The 8,679-nt window shown below is 39.9% G+C and overlaps 1 pseudogene; it reads right to left on the reverse strand.

Annotated features, from left to right (window-relative positions):
• Positions 1 to 7,261: 7,261 nt before the first annotated feature.
• LOC133884259 (glutathione S-transferase T3-like) lies at positions 7,262 to 8,379 on the reverse strand (annotated as a pseudogene).
• Positions 8,380 to 8,679: the final 300 nt, after the last annotated feature.

The raw sequence follows: 8,679 nt of genomic DNA on the forward strand, positions 1-8,679 counted from the left end.
AAAAAGTTGTTTTCCCTCACGGAAAATATTAGTCAATTAGTCATTGCTATTGACTTGTGTAGTTTGCTCTAGTTTGTACTTTCAAATGAAGGCAAACATATAAACCGAATTTTTCTTTAAAGAAAAGGCATACAAAGGGGAACGATAAAATACTCCTACCGAAGACCGAAGTCGTACGATAGCATGTTTAGGACCAAGATAAGTGAGCTAGAATGGACATACTAGGATAGTGTGTCCAAACTGCTGTTGAATGTTACCTGTGTTATGTTACATTTATTCATTAGTATCATCAATGTCACAGTAAAGATGACTAGTATGGAAGTTTTATATCTTACGGCAAAGATGACTATAGAAACTGGAAAGGCGGTTGTGCGATTGAGAATAAATTTCCACACCATTATAATTGATGAACTATAGTTCATTACGTAAAAAACGGATAAAGGAGACAGACATAAGTCACTAGTTATTAAACGATTCATCATTTACGTCATCTCAGATCGGGACCAGGTATTTATCCGTCACAGATAACAGATAATAGGTGACGGGTCGTAATATTGCCCGTCACCTATAACCTGAGTGACGGATAATAACTAAACCCGTCACTCATGACTTGAACATAAGTGACGGATCTTCCTGCACTAGTCATAAGTGACGGGTCGTAAAGATGACAGGTCTCCCTAGGCCAGTTATAAGTTACGGTGATACTAATAGGTGACGATGATTGCCATATGATGATGACGTCACTGCTTACGGTAGCTATTAGGAACATCCTTCCAATTAAAGTTCGCGAGGCTATCCTAAGCCTATGCTTTTTCTTCAATGCAATTGAATAAAAGGTATTCGATCCATACTCGCTGGAGGAGTTAGAAAAAGACACTTTGAGACTCTATGTATTCTTAAAGTGTATTTCTCATCATCCCTTTTCAGTATCATGGTACATCTCATTGCTTACCTTGTGAAAGAGATACACTATCTTGGTCCTATATTCTTGCATCACATGTTTCTATATAAGAGATATATGAGCATTCTCAAGTCGTACCTAAGGAATCGAGCCTTTCCTGAGAGATGCATCGTGCAGGGTTACGCGACGGAGGAGGCATTGGAGTAGTCTGTTAATTACATTGACCCAAATAACTCAATTGGCGTGCCTAATTCTCGCCATGAGGGGAAGCTCGCAGGTGTAGGGATCCTAGGGAAGATGGCAATAACTCCTTATCAGAAAGCATACGACCAAGCTCATTTTCTCGTACCGCAACAATTGAGCGAAGTGTGCCCATATGTCAATGAGCACAAGCAGATGCTACTTGAAAAGAATACAGGGCATACCGAAGCTTGGGTTGCGAGGTAACATATGCAAAGGTTCACGACTTGGTTCCGAGATCAAATCAGACAATCGAGTACTCCTACAAGTACTCTGATAAAACAAACTGGCATCGAGCTCTATATACACAATTATGACATATCAAGAGTACGATATAAATGGATATATATTTTACACGGTTGCCCAAGATGAGAAGAGTATATACCAGAACAGTGACATCCGTATAGATGCTTATGACAACGACATGCAGAGGGGCACATACTATAGTCAAATAGAGGAGATCTGGGAGCTGAACTACTTAGGATTCAAGGTATGCCTATTTCGGTGCCGTTGGGTACATGGGGCAAATAGCGTCACTAATGGCAAGTATGGATTCACTAGCGTTGATCTCAAACATCTCGGATACAAGTCTGAACCCTTCGTACTCGCTAAAGATGTTCACCAAGTCTTTTTTGTGATTGACACAACAAAGAAGAAACGTCATACGATTCTTGCTGGGAAAAGACGCATCGTCGGAGTTGCAAACGTCGTTGATGAGAAGGAGATCAATCAATTCGATGAAATCCCCCTTTTGCTACTGCAATCGTGCCACACCTTTCGCCGACCGAAAAAACTTCATACCTGCGCTTTGACCATAACGAAGGGATCCATGTCAAGAAAGCATGAAAAATGGCGAATTTGAATTTGAGTGTGAAATATTAATGTCAAATTTCAATTTTTGGTTTCAAGTAATTTGAATTTGTAATATTAATATCAAATTTGAATTTTAGGTTTCAAATTATTTGAATTTGTAATATTAATGTCAAATTTGAATTTTAGGTTTCAAGCTATTTGAAAATTTAATATTAATTTAAAATTTGAACCTGGCAAGGTTGTTGTTGGTGAAGGTGCTGGTGCTGCTTGCATGTGATGGATGTCCAACAAGCAAGAATCGTCGTAGATGCGCGCCCCGTGGGGTGTGCTGTGAGCTCGACCTGCGTCATGTGCTGACCAGAATTGGACAAGCGCCTCCACATGTGTTACCACCATGAACAATTGTACCACCTCAGCGCCATATGAGTTGAAGACCTGGTAGCACCTCCTCAGTCACCAAGTATAGCAAGTAGCTCAATGTGATGCGAAGAACACCAGATTTTGAACCTGGCATCTCAGATACCAATTGTTAAGGTAAACATCCACCGGGAAGATAGTCGAACAGTGTCGGCTACTAAGGGAAGGATTATACTATATATTAGGGAGACTTAGAACCATAGAGAAGACATATGAGAAGAGGACTAGGAACTAGATTTAGGGTGGCAACAGGTCGGGTCGGGGCCAAGATCTTAAACCTAACCTGACCCCGAAATTGTTACCGATTATAAAGAAAGCCCTAGCCCCGTTAGGGACCTGAGACTTGACTTCGAGCGCAGGGCATAGGTGAGGCGGAGCCGGTGACATACTATGGGAGGGCGGCATAGGTGAGGTAGCGGCGGATTGCGTAGACGAGGGGTGGCGATGATGGATTGTGCGTAGGCGAGGCGACAATAGTGTACTGCAGGAGGGCGGTGGAGCCCATGGTGAGAGTTGGGTGGCCAGTGGGGGCGCGAGGTCCCTTGGGCTTGGGCAGTTAGGCTAGGCCCATCCCATGACTATCCTGGGGGCTCAGAGCCCGTGAGGCAGCCACAGGTGTCAAATCAGCCCTAGCTTCGGACCCGCCTTAGGTCGGGGACCCGACCCATTAGCACCCTTAAACTAGATTGATTTCTCTATCTTGACTTGATCTAGGCACAATACCACATATATATAGCCGACTAGTCAGCCTACATAATTCTAATTCAAATCCAACTCTAACTTATCTATAATCTTATCTGATTTAAACTAACAGATCTCCAATCTTATTTCTAACAATCTGATTTAAACTAACAAACCAATATTACTAACCCTATCGCTAACCAACCTAATCTTGTGCTACAGTACCACGAGTGAACACCACCGTGCATGAACAGTGTCATGTGTGAATAGTCATTTCAACGCCTAATAGCTGTTGTTCAAGTGAATCTGTGTCCAACTCAGTGTCTTCTTCACTCTGTTTTGTATGTCACCATTACCCACATCGATATGCTGCATTGCAAAATAAGAAACATTAAATAATATTTTTTTCCTTCAATGCTACCATGAAACAATATGACCACTATCATTGTGAACAATGATATTTCTGAATGTTAACAGATATGCTTTGTTCTAGGTAGTGAAATCGATAGAAATTGCAGACGTATGAATTATTTTATGTCCTCGATATGTCGGTCCATAGATAGTTGCTAGCAAATTGTGATTTTCATCCTTGCCCAACTTGACTGCATTGTGATTTGGCAGAATGAATTTGAAAGGATAAGTGGATTTGGAAGATTCTACTGATTTTTTTCATGTGTGTTTCCCTCCTACTCCCTCTCATGTGTGGTGCATGTCTTGAGACAGAGAAATTAGAAAGGTGTTATGTCATATGTGACTCATCCTTTTGTGAATAAAAAAACTACTATCAATAGCATGCTTATGCCATGTATTGATGATGGTGATGTTACATATTTGATCATGGTTTGGTACAAGTGAACTGAGATTATACGTAAGTTTGCTTTTTTTTTCTTGGCTATTTCAACATTATGACCAGCTACGCTGCCGATAGATGCTCAGTTAGCTGCCCTACTTTATAGCTCGGTGCTATCCTCAAGACAATGTTATTCTTATCTGTAATGGTACTGAACATCTCTAGCAAGTAGAAAAACTACCAATTGAATATTGAGTTCATGAAGCTCACAATATACTTTTTGGATTTTGTGAAGGACAAGATTATAACCTCTTAACCAGCTTCTGTATGGCAATAATTTCTAGAATTTTCAATGCAATATACAGAATGTTCACCTACTTCCTGCTTTTATACTTTAAAAGGATGGACTGCATGTTAGAACTTTAAAGTCAGGCTTAGAATATAGCTGTTGCTTGTAGCCGCACATTGAGATGGAGCCATAAGAGCGGTTTAGAAAAGAAATGCTATAATATTGGCTTAGAAAAGAAATGCTTAATAATCAATTTGTTAGGACCTTATTATTTGTACTCATAAATGCTTTCATCACTGGTATTTTAATTGAGGATTTTAGAGTATGTAAGATTTTTTGAGATACCTCTAAATTTATATGATATTATAATTTACATGATGAACTGAACATTCTGAACTTTAGTTATGCAGGGGAAAAAAGAAGACTTAATGGATAGCTTATCTGCTAGGGAAAATATAGCGGTTGCAGTAGGCACAAGATTGGTCCTCCCAGTGTCATTTATTGTTGGCGAGAGGGATATGAGACGTTGATATATGGATGCTATGACCTTAGTGGAGAAGTATGGTAAATTAGATATCTTTATCACTATGACTTGCAACCCTAACTGGAAGAAATAACCAAAAAGTTTGAACCCGACCAAACATCATAAGACAGTCCTGATCTTGTTATTCGAGTATTTAGAGCCAAACTAGAGGATCTCAAGTTTCAGCTCTTCCATAATCATATGCTTGGTTTCATGGCAGACATGTCCATGTCATCAGTTTCATAACTTCCAAACATTTTTGTATTCATGTTATATTGTTCGATACCAAATAATTTAATATTTTATTTGTAATTATGTTTATAGCAAAACAATCAAAAATATTACTATGATGTATGTTATCTTTGATAAAGGTATATTTGCATATCATATTATTTTTTTAAGTGATATATTATAATAATAATTTAGATACCGTTGCAACATACAAACATTGTACCGATAGATATATATCTATGATCTTACCACTAAAACGCACACATGTATATATACCTATGTCTAACATGAGACCCACACCCACTCCGGCCTTAGGGCAACTCCAATAGACTCTTAAAAAATCACTCCCAAAAGTCCACTATAGTGAGCCTTCCTAAAAAGATTCCTTCCCAATATCACTACACTCTCCAACAGACTCACAATATCTAACTCTCTATATCCCAACGGCTATATTTTTAAATGGCTACAATTCAAACCGCGATATTTTTAACAAATATTTTTAGACATATAAATTATGAACGATTATTTTTAAATGGAAATTTTTCAAACGACTGTTCCCAACGGCTATATTTGGAACGGTCGTGTTGCAACGGCTATGTTTCCAACCGTCATATATCCAAAGGCTATATTTCTCTGAGCCTATATATGTACTCTCCCTGGTGGTTCTTCTATTGCACACCACTGCCCCCTTCAGCCTTCCACATCACAATGAGTCGTCATAGCCTTCTCATGAAACAGGTCATGGATTTGTCGTCGTCTGACGACGATGGCGAATCCATTGTTGCTGCAGCCAACCTAGCATGCAAGCAATATCAAGTTGTCAATGCGCCACGGCCTGGTGGTTCGGTCCCTGATCATCAAATCATCAATCGCGACAGACAAGAAGGGCATTGGAGGCTATTCCGAGACTATTTCTCGGACGATTCTACCTACGACCCGACGTTCTTTAGGCGCAAGTTTGTAAATGAAGCAATATCTTTAGAGTTCTGTTGATGTTGATCGTACCTACGGCTTATTCTTCATCTCCAAACAGGTTTAGAATGAGGCGATATCTCTTTTTGCGCATAATGCATGCTGTAGAGCATCATGATGACAATTTTGTCCAAAGGAGAAATGCAGCTGGACAACTTGGGTTAAGTGCTTTACTTATGGAGCAGCATTCATAATGCTATCTTATGGAGTTCCAGCGGATGTTATTGATGCCCAGGTTCGTATTGAAGAAAGTACCATTATAGAGAGTTTGAGAAGGTTTGTCAAAGCTGTTATTGATGTATTTAGGGATGAGTATTTGAGAGCACCAAATGAGAATGATACTACTAGACTACTTGCAATAGGGGAGGAAAGAGGTTTTTCGGGTATGCTGGGGTGCATAGATTGCATGCATTGGAAGTGGAAGAATTGCCCCACGGCATGGCAATGTATGTATACCGGCCATGTGCGTGAGCCCACAATCATTCTAGAAGCCGTTGCTTCAAAAGATCGATGGATTTGGCATGTTTTTTTTGGTTTACCTGGATCTCACAATGATATCAATGTGCTTCAACGTTCCCCACTCTTTGCGAAGTTAGCAGAAGGGCAAGCTCCAAAGGTGAACTACACCATTAATAGTCATAATTATACAATGGGATATTATCTTGCTGACAGTATCTATCCTCCATGAGCCACCTTTGTGAAGACCATTCAGAAGCCACAAGGCAATAAGAGAAAATATTTTGCCAAAGCACAAGAAGCAGTTAGGAAGGATGTGTAAAGAGCTTTTGGAGTTCTGCAATCTCGTTTCACCATTGTACGTGGTCCTGCTCGTTTTTGGGACCAGGATATACTTGGCCAAATAATGACTGCTTGTGTTATCATGCACAACATGATCATTGAAGATGAGCGAGGTGAAACGCAAGACTTACAATTTGATGGCTTAGGAGAAACTGTGACACTATCCCATAAACGCACACCAGAACTACGTGAGTTCATTCAAACTTATCATGACATTACAGACAAGGAAACTCACTCTCAGCTTCAAGCAGATCTAATCGAGCACCTCTGGCAACGTCATGGAGATCCGTACTAATAATGTTTGAGTCCTAGTCTTCGTTATGTATACATGTACTCTTGTATTCGGTATGCATGTAGTCTTGTGTTCGGTATGCATGTAGTCTTGTATTCGGTATGCATGTAGTCTTGTGTTCGGTATGCATGTAATCTTGTATTCGGTGTGCAACTATGAGTTCAAACATCACAATGTTTCTAAACTTCCCATGGTTCAAAGTTCCCAACATAGGTTCACACACAACATAGTAGTTCAAACATCCCAAATATTACACACAACGAAATGGTTGAACCAACAGGAACATAAAACACAACATAAGGGTCCATACAATATCAACCTGAGCCACTGCATCGGCGAGTCATGATCTCATTCTGCAAACTCCTGTAGTACCGTTGTTGTGTCTCGAACATACCAGTAATGTCAATAGCCATAATTCTCTCTTCTTCTACCATCCTCTTCAATTCTACCTCTTGCTTCTTTACCTCAAGTTGTTCTTTCTCGGTTGCAACCCTCACTTTCTCTAGTGCTAATCTCTCTTGTTCAAGTGCAAATGCTTGTTTGTATCTCTCCTCTTTCTTGAGCTCTTTCTCCGCATCCATCTCTTTCTTCTTTGCCCACATATTATCCATTGCATCCATGAACACAGCATCTCCACCTCGGTGTAATTTTTCTTTCTCTTTTTTCCTCCCCAATGGTCGTGTTGAAACCTCATATTCTGGAGTTGCCGCTCCACTATCATCTGGGGTACTTGGACTAGATGTACCAGACTTGAATTGAGGGTGGTCTTCTGTTTCTTTTAAGAAGATTTCTGAGATGACACTTGAGCCGACCTAGCAACCCACTTTGGTTGGGTTCTTAGGAGGTTCCAGCAATGCATGTACATGAATGACTTATTGTTCTTATCTTCGGACTTGAAGAGAGTACATGCCTGCAAAATCTGTCCAAGAAATATGTCACATTAAACTAACATAAAGTAATTGAGGCATGTATCAAATTAAGGACATTTATTCTAACCTTATCTTCAATTGTAACCCCGCTTTGCCTTCGCCCCTCAATCTGGGAAAGACAGCCAACAAACTTGTTTACATTTTCTTGAATATGAGGCCAACGATGCATTAGGGAACTTTGAGTGCGATCTGAATTGAAGTCTTTGTTGGAGTGGAAGTAGTCATGAATTCGCTTCCAATATGTAGACTGTGATTGGTCGTTGCCTTGAACAGCATCCATACTAATATTTAGCCATACCGACACCAATAATTCATCTTCCTTTTCGCTAAAATTCTTCGACCTTTTCTGGTTTGGTCTCACAGTGGGAGTCAATTCTTCAACTGCTGGTAGCTACTCCTCAGGGGGGCTAACCAATTCATTGTCTTCATCCCAATCTAGTGAATGGTTGTCACTAGACAACAAATTAACATAGAACCCATCCATATTAGAGGCCACCACACCCTGGCTGCTGCACCATAGAAAAGTAGTTGGCTTAGAATGTTTTTCATGACAATAGAAGTACATAAAAAACTGTAGGGTAATATATGCTGTAACTAAAGTGCATACACCCCTAGAAAAAACTTAATGCATACATCATGCAATGCTCTATAATTAGCCATGCAATTAGTTAGCGGCGGACAAATATACATGGCGGACATCACAACTAGCTGCCTTGTGTGACTTCTAAGTCAGAAGTTTAAGCATGTATATTAGCATGGTTCGGTTCAAGTAAAAGGGAGAGTTCAAAAGATCTTTTCAGACA

This window comes from Phragmites australis, chromosome 11 (genome assembly GCF_958298935.1).
Source record: "Phragmites australis chromosome 11, lpPhrAust1.1, whole genome shotgun sequence".
NCBI classification, from domain to species: Eukaryota; Viridiplantae; Streptophyta; class Magnoliopsida; order Poales; family Poaceae; genus Phragmites; species Phragmites australis.